General features: G+C 37.9%; 1 long non-coding RNA gene across 1 annotated transcript in view; it reads right to left on the bottom strand.

Moving 5' to 3' along the window:
• Positions 16,633-24,419, bottom strand: part of LOC107634463 — a 9,476-nt gene continuing 1,689 nt past the window's right edge. The window contains exons 2-3 of the long non-coding RNA XR_001618916.2: positions 21,174-21,177; positions 16,633-16,643 (exon numbers count right to left, since the gene is read on the bottom strand). This is a non-coding gene — a long non-coding RNA (uncharacterized LOC107634463). The remainder of the gene's footprint in view (positions 16,644-21,173; positions 21,178-24,419) is intronic.

The following is a 24,419-nucleotide window of genomic DNA, read 5'->3' as shown; positions in this document are numbered from 1 at the left end:
AGTCATGGCAAACACTCGACCTTGTTGCTGGGTTCGCACTAGATTCCGAAAAAACTTTCTTGGGTACATCCTAGCTGTGTGTCCAGATTCCTCACAAGTAAAATAAGCGTTCGTTCCTTACAGCATCCAAATATAACATAACCATAACCATGGAGATCATAACAGCTATGAGGATAGCTGTGCCTCGCATCAATTCGTCATTCGGAACTCGATTAAACTATGTCTATTCGCAGTCATTAAGGTCCTATTCGCACCAAACAATCAATATTAAGGTGATCAGTCTTACTATTTCAAGTAAGGCACGAACATTCCCAAAATGAGCACTCATAGACATTCATGCCAAATGTATCTTAAAGATACCCTAACGGCATGAGACACACAAGCAGAGTATGCAATGAAGCATAGTCAGTCCACTCTCCAGGCTCTACTGGGAACGAACTGCTCTGATACCAAATTGTAACGACCCAATTTTCAATACGCCTAGGACATACCAGAAACTGAGTGCTACCAATTTGTCATCCTATATATTATCTATTATTTATTATATGAGCCTGATTCGTTGTTAAAAGCGTAGTTAGTTAGCGAGGTACTTTTTTTTTTTTGAAAACATTTGGATTAATACACGGAATCATTCATAATCAACTCACAACTGATAACAGATAAAACAGTTATAAGCAACCACACATAAATACATCACAAGTAGCTAGCAACATTCAGTTATCCAGCCTTTATTAGAGTATAGACCTTTAGTTAGAACACCTCTAGGCATAGCTAGATAATAACTATATACATATACATACATACATACATACAACATCCCAGGTCCTGACCTGTTCAAGAGGTCCCTAAGCTGGCACCTAGGCTAGCCTAGACTCTATACTCACCTAGTCCCTCTAAACTACTAAAGCGAGGGAAAGTACGTTCTAAGTCTTCACAACTCAAGTCAGGTGGAACGTCATCAAAAGATAGAACATCATCTGCTACTCCTCTGCACGATCAGACTTTTCCAGAGGACGTCTCTCTGGTACCTCATGAAGTATCCACAAAATAGGAATCTCGTACACAGGATTTAGGTTAAAGTGCGCATACAAAGGGGTGCAGACGTTGGCTGGTCTCACAGTATTTACATATAATCAGAGAACGATATTCACCCTAGACTCAGAAGACTATCTAGAGCAGAAGCCTCTTCTTACGAACGGTCATCAGCGAACTATGGTAAGGTACTCTTACTTCCATCTGAAGGGGGAAGGGAGAGAGAAGGGGTAAGAACTGGGGAGTTCTTAGTAGGGTCGGGGTTATTAGTTACGTTCATTAATTCTATGTTGTTTAGCAGACTATTAGCAGAATACAAGGAAGCAGTAATTAGAAAATACAGTTAAGTAGAGAAGATAGAGAAAACAGATAGCAGAACACAAATAGAAGAATACAAGAAAATATCACAAGCGCAGATAATGGAATACAAACAAGGAAAGCATACATTCATACCACAAACATAACAAAGGAAATGCGCAACCAAGTATGATGCATGTCTAGCCCTAGTGCAGGTAATGAGCTCATCTGTCGGTTACTAACCCGCTCCCGACGTTATCCAGCAACCTCTGTCTGGATAAGGCTTTCCTATTGGCTATACCCCTGTGTACAGGAAATAACCCCTCTGCCACCACAGGGTCCACTGCACGCAGAAAATAACACATCTGCCACTGCAGGGATGTACGCCGACACACCTTCTGTATACAGGAAAGAACCCCTCTGAAAGTAATTATGAGATTCTGTGCTTAAAGTTGTCTTTCTAAAGCTTTTACATAAAACTGCCTTTTCTGCATTATTTTATTATTTTTATTAAAATATTATTTTTAATTAAATATTATTTTTTAATATTTTATTATTTTTTATTATTTTATCATTAAATTTTCGAAAATTAACTTACTTTTACTTTTAACATTTAAAATTCACTTTTTACCACCCGTAACTTTTAATATTTCTACTTTTACCACCCTAACTTTCAGAAATTACTAAATAACCCCCCAAACACCAAATTAATTACTTCCTTGCCCTTTTATTAAAAAAAAGGTGTTCTTCATGTTCTTCATAAATTCTTCAGATTCCTTCTCTGTTTTTACCCGTTTTTCAGTCTTTTCAGCAACCAATTTTTACTATAATTCATAATAAATTAGCAGCCACTAAAACCCCATCTTTTCTACATGATTTCAACATAAATTGAACCTCAATTTAAGCTTAGGGTTTCATTTTTCCAGCTGCCCCAAGAACATGAACTTTAAAACTTGAATTTCATCAAATTTCATCAAAATTTCACCAAATTTTCACCAAGAATCAATCATATAAGCAACCAATTTTTAGCACAGCCAATTTATACAACATTCACACAACTCAAACACAAATAATCAAGATTAATTTCGTGACACCCTACCTGGTTTTGCTGCTCCTAATTCGGTTAAACTTTTAGGTGGTCCTTAGGCACTTTTTCCTCCTAAATCACATTAAGAACAACTTTAAATCCAAAAACTCTCAACTGACCAAATCTCACTCAGTATGTTAGGAAGAGATATCTCACCTTAGACTTGCTGGAAATTCACGTATCTTGGCCCTCAAGTCAAGTTAAGCATGATTCCTAAGGAAGAACATCAAGAAAACACATGTTTAAGCATGTTTCTTGAAAACCGAATTGAAATGGGAGGGAGACAGCCATCTCACCTTATTTCCAGCCTTGATAAGTCACATGGTTATGTAGAGGAAGAAGAGAGGATCATTTTGGTGAAATCGGAGTTTTGATTTGAGTTTTAGTTCAAAAGAAATCAAGCTTTGAAGATTAAGTGTTCATGAAAGTTTCTCTCTTTTCTCTCTTGTTATTTTCGGCCAAAATGATGAAATGAGACAGTCTTGGAGGTCTTGGGGGTGTAAGGTGAGTTGTGATTGGTTGGCTTGGAGGTGGATTAAAATAATATTAAAATATCTCTGGTGTACAACTACTAAAACTAGGTGTATCGGAACACTCGTAAAAACATCTCTAAAAATTATTTTCTGAGCTACTAGCATAAATTATACTAGTAACATATTTATTATGAGAATAGTACATGTATAATGAGGCCTTAGCATTGCTAAATTCATCAGAGAGTGTTGGTGCTAAGCTGCACCAGTAAACCGTAAATCCGGTTAAACCGATTTTCTGTTTTTAACTAAAACTGACCAAGTAACCTTATAATATTATTCAAGAAGCTTCTAATACTAATATAATGATAATATAATCTTATTATCTCTCTTCTCTCATAAATCGAGTCCGGTTCGTTAAACTGAGACTATTTACAAAAAACCAAATCAAAACTTCTAACCGATACGGTTCAAAAACCAGGTTCTTCGTGACTGCATTATCGAGCTTGTCTCGAAAAAGGTTCTAACTTAAAGATGACATAATGACAATGAGGATTGAGACACTTGATGATATATCAAAGGTTTTCCCCTTACCGATCTTCCGGAGAAATCCGTACTTTCAGAAAAGATTTCGCGTTCTCGAAAACCGGGGTTGTTACACAACACTTGCCACCAAGCTTTCGTTAATAAATAAGCTTTCCAAAGCAAAAGAAAGAAAGAAAAAGCTAGCAAGGGATCAATAAAAAAGCAAGGCATTATAGTTGCAACTCAAGTGAACCTTTGAGGAAACATTTCTTATTTATCAGTAAAGTAATAAGTGAGTTGCATTTGTCTGCATAAAATTCCATGAACCAAGTTCAATTATCTGCTAAATAAGGACATGAATGCTTCTCTGTTTCATTTTATTTCTTCTTATGTTTAGTGCTTGCTTGGGGATAAGCAAGATTTAAGTTTGGTGTTGTGATGACAAGTCATCTTATGCTAGTTTTTCAAGCATTTTTCACTTGTTTCATTAGATTTTATGCACTTTCTTGCATCATAAGTAAGTGATTTGGAGTAGATTTGCATGGTTATGTCAATTCAATCAACCATCATTCATTTTTCACAAAATCACATGGTTTAAGCTATAATTAGTTGGTTTTTAAATGATGTAGAAATTTTGTGAATTTGATGATGCTTTGATTGGTTATTTTGGTTACTTGTAGGTGAAGAAAAGAAGAAACAAGGAAAGCGTTGCTCAACCAAGCGTGGCCCAAGGAAACAAAAGTGTGGCATTCACCAAAGGAGAAAAAGCCGTAGCGCTCAAAGATTTAGCGCTGCGCTCTTTAATTGAGCGCTAGAGAGGTGGAGTCCCACACAAAGCGTGAAGCGCTGCGTTGCTTCTTCTCACTGAACGCCACAAGGAACCAAAGAAAGAAATAGCGCTCTGTTAGCTTTGCTAACTTTTTTGTGGCCTCCCCATTAAGAAAGCAAGGCGCAATATCAAGAAATGGGGCAGCCAGGAATCGAACCATGAACCAAGGAATGCGCACAAAGGGCGCTACGTTGCAAGCATTCACTAAGCGCTACTATACTTCATACGGAAATTGCCAAAATGACTTCACCAAGGTTTGAAGTGGAGACCATGCACAAGGCAAGGGGGTGCTAGGTTACATTAGTAAACGTAGCGCTATGGAGGAAGGCTTTGTTCGAAGCCTGTGACGAAAAAGGGAGCGCTACGTTTGGTTACTTCACTAAGCACTTCCTTGGGAGGTGGCCTTGGTTGAATTTCAATTAAAAACCAATTTGGAACCAATTTTTCACCAATTTGAAAAGCACACTCCAAAGTCTGAAGATCAAAATTAGAAAGTGTATAAATAGAACTTAGTTTGATTTGTAGAGGAGATTCTTGGAATTTTAGTTTTAACTTTTAGCTCAATTTTAGTTTTTACTTTAGCTTTCATTTTTGAATTTGGGAATTGGGATTGAGAGCTGAGTTCTCTTTCTCCTTGTTCTTACTTCTGCATTTCTTACTTTCTGTTTCTAAATTTTAGATTGAGATTGAAGGAATTCTGTTTCAATTCTTGATCTAAAATTCATTTTTCTTCTTCTTCTTCTGCATAACTCAGTGAATTGAGAATTGGATCTGAAGTTCATTTATTGCTTTCATCTTTCTTTCTTCTGCAAATTGTTTTCTATTTGATCAAGGAAGGAATTGAGATCTAGATCTACTTTCTAGTCTCATTGATCCCCTGAGATCTTCAATTTCTCATTTAGATTTCACATTTGATCTAAGTTTACTTTCTGTTTTGTTCTTCAAGCAATTTTACTTTTCTGTTTATATTTTCTGTAACTTATTTCATCTTCTACTTCTCTGCTTAATTTCTCTTTACATTCTCTTGTTGAATTCTAAATCCCAGCTCCCACATCCCTTTACTATTCAAGCAATTTACATTTCTTACACTATAAGCTTCAGCTATTTACATTTCTTGCAATCTAAGCTTCAGTCATTTACATTACTTGCTCTTTAAGATTCAGCTCTTTTACTTTCTTGCAATTTAGGTTTTAAGCAATTTACTCTTCTGCACTTTAGTTTTCTGCCAATTTCCCCTCTCCCTTTTAGTTTCATGCAATTTAGCTTCTGTTTATCACAATTCACTCAAATCATCAACTATTTGCTTAACTAAATTCATCACCTAACTAAAATTTCTCAATCCATCAATCCCTGTGGGATCGACCTCACTCATGTGAGTAATTACTACTTGATGCGACCCGGTACACTTGCTGGTGAGTTTCGGTGTGGAATCTGATTTCCACCCATCATTGCTTTAATTTTCTTATGTTTAAAGTGTCTTTATGAGTCCTTTATACTTTTATTTAAAGAAAGAAAATGCAATGTTGTTCAAGTTTCATTATCATCAAATAAAAGTAGTTTGTTTCCATATGAGACAATGGTGATTTATTGCAAAAATAAGAGTAAAGAGACTAAGACCAAGTAAGAAAATTCAGGACTAAGATATAAGGAGCTAAGTATAGAACCTTGAATGATTTTGAAAGAGAATAAGTCATAATGAACAATTAAGCTTAGAAGATATGACAAGTAGATGCTAAGGATTCCCTTTGAATACCCATAGAACCAAGAAGTAGTAAGCAAAAAGACCCAAGGCTCTAAGCATCAACTACTAGGATAAAAGAAAGAAATGAATAGCTCAAAACCATCTGGTTTGGGAGGGCTAGTTGAAAGCCTAACTTAAAAGGTCATCTTGAGATAAAACACTTAGAGTCGTGGTCAATTGAAAAGAGAAGTGAAAAGAAAAAGGAACCATTCTTGCTACTTCAAGGTGACAATCAATAGAAAAGGGCTCCTAAGGCAAATACTTGAAAGAATCCTCAAGAGTCTAAGAATTCTTTGTGACATGAAAACAATAAGATTCATACATGTGTTAACACTTAATCCTTATTCTTGGTTATGAATGCATTTCTTTTGAGGTCCGTCTCAATCCATTTAAGAATAACTCACATTGATTTGCTTGAGGACGAGCAAAACTTAAGTTTGGCGTTGTGATGACTTGCATCATCTACCTCTTTTTATTATCTAAAAGGACCATTAAAAGAGCATAATCTCATTGAATCAATGTAATTTCATAAACCAAATGATAAATATTATGGTACATTGCTTTGAAATGCGTTTATGTTGAATTTCAGGTGAAAGGAGCAACAAAAAGGGAAGAAAACAACAAATAAGGCTAGGCGTGTGGAGCTGGGTGATAATGAGTTTTTGCTCGATGGTCTAGATTTTCTTCCTAAAGAAAGGAATTACTTCATTGTAAGCATAGCTCCAAACCAACAAATAACTCTCACATCAAATTAAGATATGGTTTTGTCACATGTACAAACCCCAATAAGAATTAACCGAAGTATTTAGACTCCGGGTCGTCTCAAAAGGAATTGATAAAGAGCGAGAAATTAAATATTTAAGAAAGGTAAATCAAGCAAACAGTTAAAGGAAGCAAGTAAAGAAGAAAGATATTCATGGCAAGGGTTGAGAACATAGGCTTTCTATCCTAGTCATACAATGATTAATTCATCTTATTTAGTCAACTCCAACAAATGGAAGAAGCTATCATGTTATCTTCACATAGGGAGAATATCAAACAAGACTAATCAATCATATTACAATAATAACAAGAATCTATCTCATTTCGTCATCCCCAACATTGGAAGAAGGTGTAAGTTATCTTCCATGAGAGAAAGTCAAACAAGACTAGTTAATCTCAAATCAAAATTCCTAATCAACTCACTAATTGAATTAGCAAAAGATTAGTCATTGAAAATGATATTAACTAACAACTTTAGATCACCAACATAAGTTGGGTTTTCATGACTCAAGATTGCCTAATTACTCTTTCCAAGCCAAGAATGCTCAAAGTCTACTCTAAAGACCAACCAAGCATTTTGTCAAACACTTGGTGGGTACAAAAGGAAAGCATGGTAAAAGTGCAAGAATAATAAATCTATCAACTACCAATTGCAAGAAAAGTAAATCGACAATTCAAATCATCAACAAATGGACATCAAACATTCAATTTCATCAAAAGTAAACAAAATCCAACATGAGCATTCATAAACATAAAAGAGAGATAAAAGTAAAATTGACAAGAGAACTAAGAAGAATAGAGTAGTAGAACAAGAAATTGTAAAGGAAATAAGATGAGAACATGGAATTAAGCCTAGATCTAAGATGGATTAACCTAACCTAATTCTAGAGAGAAGAGGGAGCTTCTCTCTCTAGAAACTAACCTACATGATGCTATACTACCAAACAATTGCTCTCCCCTTGCCCAAGCTTGAATTCTACATGAAATAGTATTAGAAATGAGTTAGGTTGGGCCCAAAGTGCTTCAGAAATCGCCCCCAGCGTTTTGCCTTTAAGTGGGCCATGTGAGAGTATCGGCGCGTGTGCGCCATGTGCGCGTGCGCGTCGATTGGCAAATTCTTCATCCGCGCGGACGCGTCATGTATGCGTGCGCGTCCATTGGTGCATTCCCAATCTTTGTTTCCTCATGCATTCTCCACTTTGCATGCTTTTCTCCTTATTTCTTCCATCCAATACTTGCCTTATGAACCTAAAATCACTCAACAAACACATCAAGGCATCAAAATCACCAGTTTAAGATCCTAAAAAGCATGTTTTTATACTTAAGCCTAATTCAAGGGAGAATTACAAAACCATGCTATTTCATTGAATAAATGTGGGAAAAGGTGATAAAATCCCCCAAAATAAGCACAAGATAAATCACGAAATCGGGGTTTATCAAATCTCCCCACACTTAAACTAAGCATGTACTCATGCTAAAATCAAGAAGGAAGTAAAGGGTATTAACATTTATTCAATGCAACTAACTAAATACAATCTATCTATATGCAATCTATGTACATGAATGCATCCACTTGGTCAAAACAAGTCAATTTCCAAGAATACATATATAAGCACAAGGGCTAAGGCAATAGCAATCAAATCAACCCACAATTGAATTGAATCATTGAGAGATTTTACAAACTTGCAAGAAAAGATGATCATGGGTAGAAACATGTAATTGGCGATCGAACCCTCACTGGATGTGTATCCGCTCTAGGCACTCAAGTGTATGGGGTTGATTCACTCGATTCTCTCCTAATCATGCTTTTCAAGATTTGTTTTTCATCTAACAATCAACAATTATTTCATGCATGCACACATTTATCATGAGGACTTCCCATAGGTTGTAATGGGGCTAGGGTCAAGGTAGGATGCATGTGGTCAAGTGAGCTTGAAATTCAAATCTTTGATTAACTCAAACTTCCCACCTAACCTATGACAACCTATACAATTCTAAACAAACCTAACTACCCATTCTTCACTTTTTCAACACACATGCATTCTCTTTCGATCACCACACATATGCATTGATTTTTATTGTACCTTGACTTTGGGGCATTTTTGTCCCCTTTTTATTGCAATTCTTTTTCTTTCATTTTCTATTTCTCTTATTATTATTATTATAATTATTATTATTATTTTTTTTTCCCATTAAATTTTGTTTTTTTTTTCAAACTAAAACGTCTACAAGAACATCAATGCATATGGTTTACACATGATTGATACATGAGTATGTACCCAGTTTCTAAAATTTTTCAACAAAAACACAAAAACACACTTTTATCTCTACCCAATGTTCCCAACTTTTCCAAAATCTAATGATGAATACTCTCACTAGCTGGTACACGAAATTGTGATCATCAATGGCGCCATCAACATGGTACGCTCAATTGTAATCTCAACTTTTTATCACAACTTCGCACAACTAACCAGCAAGTGCACTGGGTCGTCCAAGTAATAAACCTTACGCGAGTAAGGGTCGATCCCACGGAGATTGTTGGTATGAAGCAAGCTATGGTCATCTTGTAAATCTCAGTCAGGCGGATATAGAATGTTTATAGAGTTTTCGAATATTAATAATATAATAGGGATAGAAATACTTATGTAAATCCTTGATGAGAATTTCAGATAAATGCATGGAGATGCTTTCGTCCCTCTAAACCTCTGCTTTCCTGCTGTCTTCATCCAATCAGTCTTACTCCTTTCTATGGCTGGCTTTATGTAAGGACATCACCGCTGTCAATGGCTACTTTTGATCCTCTCTGGAAAATGGTCCGATGCGCTGTCACTACATGGCTAATCATCTGGAGGCGTCACCCTTGCCAATGGCTGCATCCTATCCTCTTGTGAAAATGGTCCAAATGCTCTGTCACAGCACGGCTAATCATCTGAGGTTCTCGATCATACTGGAATAGGATTCACCCTCCTTTTGCGTCTGTCACTACGCCCAGTACTCGCGAGTTTGAAGCTCGTCACAGTCATTCAATCCCTGAATCCTACTCGGAATACCACAGACAAGGTTTAGACTTTCCAGATTCTCATGAATGCCACCATCAATCTAGCTTACACCACAAAGATTCTGATTAAGAGATCTAAGAAATACTCATTCAATCTAAGGTAGAACGGAAGTGATTGTCAGGCACGCGTTCATAAAGAATGATGATGATTGTCACATTCATCACATTCAGGTTGAAGTGCGAATGAATATCTTAGAAGCGGAATAAGTTGAATTGAATAGAAAAACAGTAGTACTTTGCATTAATCTTTGAGGAACAGCAGAGCTCCACACCTTAATCTTTGGAGTGTAGAAACTCTACCATTGAAAATACATAAGTGAAAGGTCCAGGCATGGCCGAATGGCCAGCCCCCAAACGTGATCAATAGGATCAAAATATAATCCAAAGATGTCTAATACAGTAGTAAAAAGTCCTATTTATACTAAACTAGTTACTAGGGTTTACAGAAGTAAGTAATTGATGCCTAAATCCACTTCCGGGGCCCACTTGGTGTGTGCTTGGGCTGAGCTTGAATGTTACACGTACAGAGGCTCTTTCTGGAGTTGAACGCCAGGTTGTAACATATTTCTGGCGTTCAACTCTGGTTTGTGACGTGTTTCTGGCGTTTAACTCCAGACAGCAGCGTAGAACTAGCGTTCAATGCCCTTTTACGTCGTCTAAAATCGGCCAAAGTATGGACTATTATACAATTGCTGGAAAGCCCTGGATGTCTACTTTCCAATGCCATTGGAAGCGCACCATTTTGAGTTCTGTAGCTCCAGAAAATCCACTTTAAGTGCAGGGAGGTCAGAATCCAACAGCATCAGCAGTCCTTCTTCAACCTCTGAATCTGATTTTTGCTCAAATCCCTCAATTTTAGCCAGAAAATACCTGAAATCATAGAAAAACACACAAACTCATAGTAAAGTCCAGAAATGTATCAGGGGTTTCTTGATGATGAGCTTCTTCATGTGACTGTTGAGATCCATGAATGTGCTCTCTTGTTTGCTCCATCCTTTTCTTAGTGATGGGCTTGTGAGATGAATCTTTCCATCTCCCATGGCTCAGAGGTGAAAGCAATTGTCTTCCCTTTCCTCTTCTTGAGGTTTCTCTGGCCTTAGGTGCCATTAATGGTAATGGAAAAACAAAAAGCGTATGCTTTTACCACACCAAACTTAGAATATTGCTCGCCCTCGAGAAAGAGAAGAAAGAATAGATAAAGAAGAAGAAGATATAGAGGAGATGGAGGGATGTGTGTATTCGGTCATATGGGTGGGATTGGGTGGGAAAGAGATTTTGAATTTTTAAGGTAGGTGGGGTGTATGGATGTGAGTGGTAAAGTAGTGATAGGAAAGAGAGATTGAGGTGATTGGTGAAGAGTTTTGGGGAAGAGTGTTTATGGGATGGTGTGAAAGAGGGGTGAGAAGAAGTGAGTGGAGGTAGGTGGGGATCCTGTGGGGTCCACAGATCTTGAGGTGATCCTGTGGGGTCCACAGATCCTAAGGTGTTCAAGGATTTACAACCTTGCACCAAATTAAGCATGCAAAATGCCCTTGCACACAACTCTGGGCGTTCAGCGCCAGATTGGTGCTTGTTCTGGGCGTTGAACGCCCATTTGTTGCCCATTTCTGGCGTTGAACACCAGAACCATGCTTGTTCTGGGTGTTCAGCGCCAGCTCTTCTCCAGGGTGCAATTCTGGCGTTCAAACGCCCAGATGCTGCCCATTTTGGGCGTTCAGCGCCAAAACCATGCTCTGTTCTGGCGTTGAACGCCAGCCAGATGCTTCTTACTGGCGTTTAAACGCCAGTAAGGTCTTCTTCCAGGGTGTGATTTTTCTTCTGCTGTTTTTTATTTTGTTTTCAATTTTTATATTTATTTTGTGACTCCACATGATCATGAACCTAATAAAACATGAAAGAACAAGAAAATAGAATTAGATAAATAAAAATTGGGTTGCCTCCCAACAAGCGCTTCTTTAATGTCAATAGCTTGACAGTGGGCTCTCATGGAGCCTCACAGATGTTCAGAGCATTGTTGAGACTTCCCAACACCAAACTTAGAGTTTGGATATGGGAGTTCAACACCAAACTTAGAGTTTGGTTGTGGCCTCCTAACACCAAACTTAGAGTTTGACTGTGCGGGGCTCTGGTTGACTCTGTTTTTAGAGAAGCTTTTTATGCTTCCTCTTCATGTTTATAGAAGGATAACCTTGAGTTGTAAACACAAGGGAGTCCTCATTCAATTGAAGGACTAATTCACCTCTGTCAACATCAATCACAGCTCTTGCTGTGGCTAGGAAAGGTCTTCCTAGGATGATGGATTCATCCTCTTCCTTTCCAGTATCCAGGGGATTTCAGTGATCCTTTTACTCAGCTGGCCCACTTGTGCCTCCAAATTTTTAATGGATGACCTTGTTTCATTCATGAAACTCACAGTGGCCTTAGATAGATCAGAGACTAAGTTTGCTAAATTAGAGGTATTTTGTTCAGAGTTCTCTGTCTGTTGCTGAGTGGATGATGGAAAAGGTTTACTATTGTTAAACCTATTTCTTCCACCATTATTAAAGCCTTGTTGAGGCTTTTGTTGATCCTTCCATGAGAGATTTGGGTGATTTCTCCATGATGGATTATATGTGTTTCCATAAGGTTCACCCATATAATTTACCTCTGCTATTGCAGGGTTTTCAGGATCATAAGCTTCTTCTTCAGAAGATGCCTCTTGAGTACTGTTGGATGCAGCTTGCATTCCGTTCGGACTCTAAGAAATCATATTGACTTGCTGAGTCAATATTTTATTCTGAGTCAATATAGCATTCAGAGTATCAATTTCAAGAACTCCCTTCTTCATAGGCGTCCCATTATTCACAGGATTCCTTTCAGAAGTGTACATAAACTGGTTATTAGCAACCATGTCAATGAGTTCTTGAGCTTCTGCAGGCATTTTCTTTAAGTGAATGGATCCACCTGCAGAAGTATCCAATGACATTTTAGCTAATTTGCTCAAAATTGTTTGCTCCAATGGCAGGAATGGAGATGCTTCTTCCATGTAAATTGGAATTAGGTGCATTAAAGTCACCAAGCATTCTCCTTGCATTATTATTATTTTTGGCTGCCATCTCCTCTTTTTGTTCGAAAATTTCTAAAAGGTTGTCTCTGGACTGTTGTATTTTAGCTTCTCTTAGTTTCCTTTTCAGAGTCCTTTCAGGTTCTGGATCTGCTTCAACAAGAATATTCTTGTCTTTGCTCCTACTCATATGAAAAAAAGGGACAGAAAAATAATAATAATAATAGGGATCCTTTTTACCACAGTATAGAGGTCCCTGTGTGAATAGAAGAAAAGAAGAAGAGAAAATCTGAACTCAGAGAGAGAGAGGGGGTTCGGATTTTTGGTGAGTGAAGAAGAGATGTTAGTAAATAAATAAACAAATAGAAGAAGATGAGAGGGGGAAGTGAATTTTCGAAAATAATTTTTTGAAAAAGAGTTAGTGGTTTTCGAAAATAGTTTTTGAAAAAGGTTAATGATTTTTGAAATTTTAAAATCAAAAGTTAAAATAATTAGTTAATTAAAAAGAAATTTTGAAAAAGAGGGAAGATATTTTCGAAAATTAGAGAGAGAGGGAGTTAGTTAGGTAGTTTTGAAAAAGATAAGAAACAAACAAAAAGTTAGTTAGTTAGTTGAAACAAATTTAAAAATCAATTTTGAAAAGATAAGAAGATAAGTAGTTAGAAAAGATATTTTAAAATCAAATTTTGAAAAAGATAAGATAAAGAGATATTTTTGAAAAGATATGATTGAAATTAGTTTTGAAAAAGATTTGATTTTTAAAATCACAATTAATGACTTGATTCACAAGAAATCACAAGATATGATTCTAGAACTTAAAGTTTGAATCTTTCTTAACAAGTAAGTAACAAACTTGAAATTTTTGAATCAAAACATTAATTGATGATGTTATTTTCGAAAATATGATGTAGAATTAAGAAAAAGATTTTTGAACAATATTTTTTTGAAATTTTCGAAAATAGATAAAAAATGAAAAAGATTTGATTTTTGAAAAAGATTTTGAAAAAAGATAAGATTTTTAAATTGAAAATTTGATTTGACTCATAAAAACAACTAGATTTTAAAAATTTTTGAAAAAGTCAAATCTAATTTTTGAAATTTATGAGAGAAAAAAGGAAAGATATTTTTTTTTATTTTTGAATTTTTAATGATGAGAGAGAAAAACATGAAAATGATGCAATGCATGAAGATTTTTAGATCAAAACAATGAATGCATGCAAGAATGCTATGAATGTCAAGATGAGCACCAAGAACACTATGAATGTCAAGATGAACATCAAGAACTTATTTTTGAAAAATATTTAATACAAAGAAAACATGCAAGACACCAAACTTAAAAATTTTTCATGTATATACACTATGAATGCAAGAATGCATATGAAAAGCAAGAAAAGACACAAAACATGAAAACATCAAGATCAAACAAGAAGACTTACCAAGAACAACTTGAAGATCATGAAGAACACTATGAATGCATGAATTTTTCGAAAAATGCAAGATGAATATGCAATTGACACCAAACTTTCAACTTGACTCAAGACTCAAACAAGAAACACAAAAATAATTTTTTTTTTGTAATTTTATGAATTTTTTGTATTTTCTTTTAATTTTTTTCGAAAATCATTTGAAAAAGAAAAATAAGGATTCCAAAATTTTTAATATGAATTCCAGGAATCTTCAATTCTTAGTCTAAAGCTACAATCTGAGGGTTAGACATGGCTTAATAGCCAGCCAAGCTTTAGAAGATATAAGCAATTCCCTAACATGTGGAGGCCTCAGTCTAAAAGAATTTAGACATGGCTTTACAGCCAGCCAGGCTTCAACATGCTTCATGAAACACTAGAATTCCTTCTTAAAAATTCTGAAGAAAAATATTTTTTTGAAAACATTTATTCTAATTTTTTTTTTCGAAAACAGATGAGAAATTTTTGAAAGGTTTTTGAAAAATTTTTGAAAATAAAACAAAAAGAAAATTACCTAATCTGAGCAACAAGATGAACTGTCAGTTGTTCAAACTCGAACAATCCCCGGCAACGGCGCCAAAAACTTGGTGCACGAAATTGTGATCATCAATGGCGCCATCAACATGGTACGCTCAATTGTAATCTCAACTTTTTATCACAACTTCGCACAACTAACCAGCAAGTGCACTGGGTCGTCCAAGTAATAAACCTTACGCGAGTAAGGGTCGATCCCACGGAGATTGTTGGTATGAAGCAAGCTATGGTCATCTTGTAAATCTTAGTCAGGTGGATATAGAATGTTTATAGAGTTTTCGAATATTAATAATAAAATAGGGATAGAAATACTTATGTAAATTCTTGATGAGAATTTCAGATAAATGTATGGAGATGCTTTCGTCCCTCTAAACCTCTGCTTTCCTACTATCTTCATCCAATCAGTCTTACTCCTTTCTATGGCTGGCTTTATGTAAGGACATCACCGCTGTCAATGGCTACTTTTGATCCTCTCTGGAAAATGGTCCGATGCGCTGTCACTGCATGGCTAATCGTCTGGAGGCGTCACCCTTGCCAATGGCTGCATCCTATCCTCTTGTGAAAATGGTCCAAATGCTCTGTCACAGAACGGCTAATCATCTGAGGTTCTCGATCATACTGGAATAGGATTCACCCTCCTTTTGCGTCTGTCACTACGCCCAGTACTCGTGAGTTTGAAGCTCGTCACAGTCATTCAATCCCTGAATCCTACTCGGAATACCACAGACAAGGTTTAGACTTTTTGGATTCTCATGAATGCCGCCATCAATCTAGCTTACACCACGAAGATTCTGATTAAGAGATCTAAGAGATACTCATTCAATCTAAGGTAGAACGGAAATGGTTGTCAGGCACGCGTTCATAAGGAATGATGATGATTGTCACGTTCATCACATTCAGGTTGAAGTGCAAATGAATATCTTAGAAGCGGAATAAGTTGAATTGAATAGAAAAACAGTAGTACTTTGCATTAATCTTTGAGGAACAGCAGAGCTCCACACCTTAATCTTTGGAGTGTAGAAACTCTACCGTTGAAAATACATAAGTGAAAGGTCCAGGCATGGCCGAATGGCCAGCCCCCAAACATGATCAATAGGATCAAAATATAATCCAAAGATGTCTAATACAGTAGTAAAAAGTCCTATTTATACTAAACTAGTTACTAGGGTTTACAGAAGTAAATAATTGATGCATAAATCCACTTCCGGGGCCCACTTGGTGTGTACTTGGGTTGAGCTTGAATGTTACATGTGCAGAGGCTCTTTCTGGAGTTGAACACCAGGTTGTAACGTATTTCTGGCGTTCAACTCTGGTTTGTGACGTGTTTCTGGCGTTTAACTCCAGACAGCAGCGTAGAACTGGCGTTCAACACCCTTTTACGTCATCTAAACTCGGCCAAAGTATGGACTATTATACAATTGCTGGAAAGCCCTGGATGTCTAATTTCCAACGCAATTGGAAGCGCGCCATTTTGAGTTCTGTAGCTCCAGAAAATCCACTTTGAGTGCAGGGAGGTCAGAATCCAACAGCATCAGCAGTCCTTCTTCAACCTCTGAATCTGATTTTTGCTCAAATCCCTCAATTTCAACCAGAAAATACCTGAAATCACAGAAAAACACACAAACTCATAGTAAAGTCCAGAAATGTGAATTTAACATAAAAACTAATAAAAACATCCCTAAAAGTAACCAGATTCTACTAAAAACATACTAAAAACAGTGCCAAAAAGCGTATAAATTATCCACTCATCACTAGCCTAAGCTAATCAAAGATCCAAATTAAGTGATATTTATTATTTTTCACTTAGGCTTGTAATGTGCTACAATTAAGAACGAATGGGTTAAGCATAGGCTCAACATTGGTTAACAATGGAAGATAAAAGGTAGGCTATTTGGACAAGTGAGCTATTTGAACAATGGCCTCAATCATATAAATGCATGTATACACAAAGTAATGGACATAAAGAATCAAAAAAATCAAAGATTACAATCATAGGAAGAGAATAATGCACACAAGAATGAAAGTAAGTGGTTATGTATAATGTAACCAAACAATTAGGCTTAAATCTCACATGCTTGTGTTCTTAGCTCAAAGCATGATCCACAAAATATATAATTCAAGCAAATTCTAAAAAAAAAATTTTTCAATAAAATGGGGTACCCTATAGATAAAATCATTGGAAAATATCATGATTTTGACTAAGTTTAATATATACATATGCAAAATGAGAAAGTGCAACTAAAAATCCTAAAATGAAATGCAAGAGTGTTGGGATTAGAAACCTGTTACCCAAAAATGCCGAGCGGTTGGACGACCTCCCCACACTTAAAAATTTGCACCGTCCTCGGTGCATCCAAAGATGAGCAACGGGGGTACGGCGACTTTCCTAGTTGCTACCTTCAGCTGGTAGGTTAACCGATGCTGCGTGTTCTTCTTCCGCTTCCATTTTTGCTTATGATGACTCATCCTGAACATAGAAAACAGGAGATAATAAGACAAGTAAATGCACAAGCAAGGAAGCATGGATTGTTGATTGTGAAATTGGATAATGCATGGACATTGATTGATGTGTAGGTAGACTTAGTGAACAAAATGGTATATGAAACTCACACAATAATTAATGACACATATTGAAGTTTTTGCAACACCTAAGTGACATAGAGGTGAAACACATGGATACTATGGAACTTAGGAAAAAGAAGATAGAAGTGGAAATCATTCACATAGCAAGCATGGCCCATAAAGCTTTACAAAGCTAAAAAATATGTCACTAGGTAAGCTTTGATCCAATTTCACAATTTTACAATCTCAATGCATGAAATAAGTGATGTGAATAAGGGTAAACCATAAACAAGCATCACCTAAAAAAAATTGCAATGATACTATACAATTGCCTAACAATAGATGATGAATGCATGGTGGCCAAAACATGCAATTCAAAGAGTTAAGATGCATGAAGGCAATGTAACATGTACTTGGTATTCAAAAGCATTAGACATGAAAAGTTCCGAACCAAGTAACCAAATATAACCTCAACAAAGAATCCAACAATGACAATTAACATCAATGATGTTAAACTAACATCCTATTAGTAATAAGTAGCAGTAAACAGTAAATAAGATTAGTAATCCAACACTTTTAAAGAAAAATAGAAAACAAAATAAAAATGTGCTAATTAAACAATTAACTAACTAACTAAAAGAAGTGGTTATGGATGGTGTTTGGTAGTGTTGGGTGATGATTGAGGGGTGGAAAAAGAAGAGAAGAAGAAAATAAATGGAAAGAAGAGAAGAAAAGAAGGTGGGTGAAACATGGCAATCCACGCATGTGTGTCATGTGTGCGTAAGCGTGGATTGATGAAATAGAAGCGACGCGTACGCGCGGCTGACGCGTATGCGTGCATGACAAAACAGAGAGTCGACGCGTATGCGCAAGGTACGCGTGCGTGTGCCCTGGGGCACAAAGTTGGCACACTTCAGGCACAACTCTCGGGTGAATGTTTGGGAGGTGGGAAAATTCAATCCACGTGTACGCATACATGACGCATACGCGTGGATGGTTGAAATTGCTTGATGCACACGTACGTGTGAGTGACGCGTACGCATGGGGTTGGTGCCTTGTTTTTCAAAATTTTTTTCTAAGTTTTTGCACCAAACCAAGCATTCCAAACCTCCAAACAACTACCAAAACACCAAAAAACTTATTTAACACACTAAACTACCAAACAAACTTAACAAATCAATCAAAACATGAAATTAACCTATTTTACCAATATGTACAAAAGAGAAAAAAATGAAAGGATATTACCTTGGTGGGGTGTCTCCCACCTAGCACTTTTGTTTATTGTCCTTAAGTTGGACTTATGGGGAGCTCCTCATCAAGGTGGCTTGTGCTTGAATCCATCCTTGAACATCCACCAATGCTTGGACTTCCATTGTGCTTCATCATTCAAAGTTAATAACTCCAAGCTTTGATGGAGTTCTTCACAAACCATGGGCTCCCAAAGTTGATTTTCTTTGTGTGATCTTGGATCCCACACCTTGTTTTCACACCCGTCCTTGAGTTGATCATGGTGGTTTCCTCCGGGTGGCAAGAGAGATGAATTCTCATGGAAGCACCAAACTATCCTCCTAGACCCATTCAATTGAGCACTACACCAATCCATGCTCCTCATTTTTAAGCTTCCAACCATAATGAGCCTAGACTTACAATGCCAACCACTAAACATCCTCCTCTTACGCTTAATTCCACAAAGTGCCCTAAGTTGGCCATCCGTCTCAAGCAAACCATATTCAAGTGGGATAATAAAGCTAAGAGTTAGAAGTTTTATCCACTCAAATGAAGGATTAGATGACAACCTAGGTGGAGGAGTTCCCAACGGTCTTGACAAAGCACGCTTTACTCCCGTCCATCCTCTTCTAGAGACATCCACCACTTGGCAAGGTTCTTCATGCTCTACCTCTTGCCAAGCTTCCTCAAGTTCACATTCTTCTTCACCAATGTCCTCTAGCTCTTCCCCATCACTAAAATCATACATAGGAGGTCGAGTGAAATCTACCTTATCATCGATTCCGAGCATAGTGGGGAAGGATTCTTCAAGCTCAAAAGGATCATATGTTGGTATGGAATCATCATAAATAGGAGGGCCTATTACTTGGGACACTTCTTCCAATTCTTCAATCACATTGTGCCTTGGAGGTTGTGCACTCTCCTCCTCAACATCAACTTCGAACTCTATGGAAGAAGGCTCTTCAATTTGTGCTTCCTCTATGTACTCAACATATCCTAAGGCTCCAACCACTACTTCCTCTTGTTCAATAATCTCTACCTCCTCCTCTTGTTGCATTTCTTGCTTTAAATCCTCTTCTTCACCTTGGAGCTTCAAGTTCACTCCCTCACTAAGCTCCTTGGTTACTTCTCCACATTCAACAATGGGAGTGCCTTGATTACATAGGCTTAGGCGGGATGAGACTAAGTTGCCAATGGCTTCTACCATGATAGCGATTTTCGCTCTTAACTCCGCAAACTTCTTTTCATCCTCCTCATGTCGCCTTAAGATATGAGATTTAAGATCCCTTAATTCTAGCATAAAGGCTTCATCGGAGGGTTGTGGTGGAAGAGAGGGTTCATTGTTTGAGGGAAAGGTATTATAGTCGGAAGGTGGTTCATATTGGTGAAATTCTTGAGGTGGTGTGTGTGGACTTTGTGGTTCTTGGGAGTATTGGTGTTGGAATGGTGGTGGCTCCAGATATGGTTCATATGGTGGTTGGTATGGTGTGTATGAGTTGGGATCATATGGAGGTGGATGGTGGTAGAAGGCTTGTGAGTATGGTTGTTGAGGGCTATGTTGAGGGAAAGGGTCATCACATACATTAGATTGGTATGCATTAGGATTAGGATTATACCCATAAGAGTCCGGAGGAGGTTGTTGCCAAGAAGATTGTCCATAAGCTTGGGGCTCCTCCCATCTTTGATTTCCAAATCCTTGATGCACATCCTCATTGAAGCTTCTATTTCCTACAGCATAGTTTGAACCAAACTCATAGCCAAAGTGATGAGAATTCATAGTGAGAGAGAAAACAAAAACAAATTCTAATAAGAAACAAAGAAAACCAAATTCTAAAACTAGCAAAAACTTACAAACAAACCAAAAATCAAGCTATTCACAATATATACAATAGCCAATAATATAGCACCATTGCAACTCTCTGGCAACGACGCCATTTTGATAATGAGTTTTTGCTCGATGGTCTAGATTTTCTTCCTAAAGAAAGGAATTAATTCGTTGTAAGCATAGCTCCAAACCAACAAACAACTCTCACATCAAATTAAGATATGGCTATGAAGTATTTAGACTCCGGGTCCTCTCACAAGGAATTGCAATGAAGTGTATGATTATTGGCTATGAAGGATGTAAGGGGGGGTTTTGGTTGATAAAGGGCGAGAAATTAAATATGCAAGAAAGGTAAATCAAGCAAACAATTAAAGGAAGCAAGTAAAGAAGAGAGACATTCATGGCAAGGGTTGAGATCATAGGCTTTCTATCCTAGTCATACAATGATTAATTCATCTTATTTAGTCAACTCCAACAAATGGAAGAAGGTATCATGTTATTTTCACATAGGGAGAATGTCAAACAAGACTAATCAATCATATCACAATAATAACAAGAATCTATCTCATTTCGTCATTACCAACATTGGAAGAAGGTGTAAGTTATCTTCCATGAGAGAAAGTCAAACAAGACTAGTTAATCTCAAATTAAACTTCCTAATTAACTCACTAATTGAATTAGCAAAAGATTAGAGTCATTGAAAATGATATTAACTAACAACTCTAGATCACCAACATAGGTTGGGTTTTCATGACTCAAGATTGCCTAATTACTCTTTCCAAGCCAAGAATGCTCAAAGTCTACTCTAAAGACCAACCAAGCATTTTGTCAAACACTTGGTGGATACAAATGGAAAGCATGGTGAAAGAGCAAGAATAATAAATCTATCAACTACCAATTGCAAGAAAAGTAAATCAACAATTCAAATTATCAACAAAAGGACATCAAACATTCAATTTCATTAAAAGTAAACAAAATCCAACATGAGCATTCATAAACATAAAAGAGACATAAAAGTAAAATTGACAAGAGAACTAAGAAGAATAGAGTAGTAGAACAAGAAATTGTAAAGGAAATAAGATGAGAAAATGGAATTAAGCCTAGATCTAAGATGGATTAACCTAACATAATTCTAGAGAGAAGAGTGAGCTTCTCTCTCTAGAAACTAACCTACATGATGCTATACTACCAAACAATTGCTCCCCCCTTGCCCAAGCTTGAATTCTGCAAGAAATAGCATTTGAAATGAGTTGGGTTGGGCTCAAAGTGCTTCAGAAATCTCCCCTAGCGTTTTGCCTTTAAGTGGGCCATGTGAGAGTATCGGCGCGTGCACGCCATGTGCGCGTGCGCGTCGATTGGCAAATTCTTCATCCGCGCGGATGCGTTATGTACACGTGCGCGTCTCTATGTGAAACCACTTTTGCGCGTGCGCGCCTTGTACGCGTGCGCGTCCATTGGTGCATTCCTAATCTTTGTTTCCTCATGCATTCTCCACTTTGCATGCTTTTCTCCTCATTTCTTCCATCCAATACTTGCCTTATGAACCTGAAATCACTCAACAAACACATCAAGGCATCGAATGAAATTTAAGTGAATGAAAATCACCAATTTAAGAGCCTAAAAAGCATGTTTTTACACTTAAGCCTAATTCATGGGAGAATTAAAAAACCATGCTATTTCATTGAATAAATGTGGGAAAAGGTGATAAAATCCCCCAAAATAAGCACAAGATAAATCATGAAATTGGGGTTTATCACTGGGCGTGCCACATGGAACAAACGCCATGAAATTGTATGGGCGTGGCACGCCAGGAGCCAGGCGTGGCATGCCAGTTACAAATTTCAGAGAAGTATCCTTGAAGCTTTAGTATCGGTGTGGCACACCAGGAGTCAGGCGTGGCACGCTAGGAGCCAGGCGTGGCACGCCAGTTATATTTTCCAGAAAGGGGTTCTCAAAGCTTTAACAAGGGCATGGCACGCTAGGAGCCAGGCGTGGCACGCCAGTTACATTTTCCAGCGAGAAAAGTTGAAGGCCACAAAGGGGGGTATGGCACGCGAGGCTGGGCGTGGCACACCAACCCCATCATACACAATGGGCGTGGCACGCCAGACTCTGGGCGTGCCACACCAGAAGGGGACACACACTAGGTGTGCCACTTGGTATCGAAGGCGTGGCACGCCAACTCTAACCCAACATTTGGGCGTGCCACTTGAGGACCTAGGCGTGGCACGCCAGGCTTGAAGGAGTCACATCAATATGGGCGTGCCACTTGAACACCAAGGCGTGGCATGCCAGTACAAGTTTCCAGAGGAGGAGGTGAAGGTTTGCACACTTGGGCGTGCCACTTGATATCGAAGGCGTGGCACACTAGCTATCATTCTTGACTTTGGCGTGCCACTTGAATCTCAGGCGTGGCATACAATGCTTAACCACTCACTGGGCGTGCCACTTGGTGTCAAAGGCATGGCACGCCAGCCTCATCAACCAAAGAAGAAGAAGACTGGGCGTGCCACTTGAGCTTCAAGGCGTGGCACACCAAGACCAGAAGACCATGGGCGTGCCACTTGATTGCTCGGCGTGGCATGCCAACCACTAGAACTAGGAACCATGCATACAACACTTGGGTGTGGCACACCAGCATGAGGGCGTGGGACACACCAGTAATGTTTTCCAGAAAAGAAGATGAAGCATATATACAATGGGCGTGGCACGCCAGACCCTGTGCGTGCCACGCCAATTCAAACTACCAGAAGAAGGAAACGAAGCACACAATGGGCGTGGCACGTGATGCCAATGCATCATGGGTTATTTTCCTATGCTTTTTCACCTTTAATTTTCACTAATCATGCTTAATTATTGAGTATTTTTGTGCTTAAATCATGGATTACTTTCATCTCTTTGAGTTTATCTATTTTGCAGAAATTGATGAAAAAAGGAAGTAAAAAGCACAAAACAAGCATGAAGGAATAAAAGGGCATAAAAGAGAAGCAAAGAAGAATCAACGTTGGAGGGAACATTGGTGAACCAACGTTGCCACTCCAACGTGCTTGACATGGCATGGAAGAGAGAGCGACGTTTGAGCCAAAGTTGGCCCTCAAACGTTGCCTCAAACGTGCCAAGAAAAGGATGCAAAGTTGGAACCAAAGTTGGCCTCCAACTTTGCCTCAAACTTGCCAAGAAAAAGGTGCAACGTTGGAGCCAAAGTTGGAGGTCCAACGTTCCTGGCAATGTAGTCGATGGTTTTTAAGGTGCCATAGTTGGAGTCCAACTATACCTCCAACTATGCTCCTGACATCCTGACAGGGTCTTCTTCAAACAAGAATAACTTGAGCTACAGAGCTCCAAATGAGGTTATTCCAAAAGAATTGGAAAGTAGACATTCAAGACTTTCCAAGAATATATGGCACTACATGGTGGACACTTAACTTGAGGGAGAAAACTGCCCCGAAAAGTGCAAAGATGAATATAGTATAAACCTGTAGTAAGGCCAGCTGACCTCCTCACCTTTGATCGAGTATAACTCGAGCTGAAGAACTCCAAATGATGTGCTTCCAATGGCATTGGAACGTAGACATTCAAGACTTTCCAACAATATATAATAGTATGGGGTGAACAATAAGTTTGAGCTTCAGAATCGGACATTGTTTTCAATGCTGGTGCACCAACGTTTGGGGTCAAACGTTGGGTCCAACATTGGGTCCAACTTTGGGTCCAACTTTAAGTTAAATGTTGAAGTGAGCCTGGGAGCATCTCTCAATGTCTGTGACACCAAAAATGGCCTCAATGAATGCCAATACACCATTCATGCATGCATTCACCTCTAAAGCAAGCAAGCCCACAATTGTCACTTAATCCAAGGCACAAGAAGCATCTAGATTAGGAATTTTAATTCGTTTGTAATTTGTATTTTCATCTTTGTAAGCCTATATATAGGCATTAGCCGGATTGGAGGAATTATTTTGGA

Source organism: Arachis ipaensis, chromosome B03, assembly GCF_000816755.2.
Source record: "Arachis ipaensis cultivar K30076 chromosome B03, Araip1.1, whole genome shotgun sequence".
In the NCBI taxonomy this organism is placed as follows: domain Eukaryota; kingdom Viridiplantae; phylum Streptophyta; class Magnoliopsida; order Fabales; family Fabaceae; genus Arachis; species Arachis ipaensis.
The sequence above is the reverse complement of the archived record's forward strand: the minus strand, read 5'-3'. Positions and strand labels throughout refer to the sequence as shown.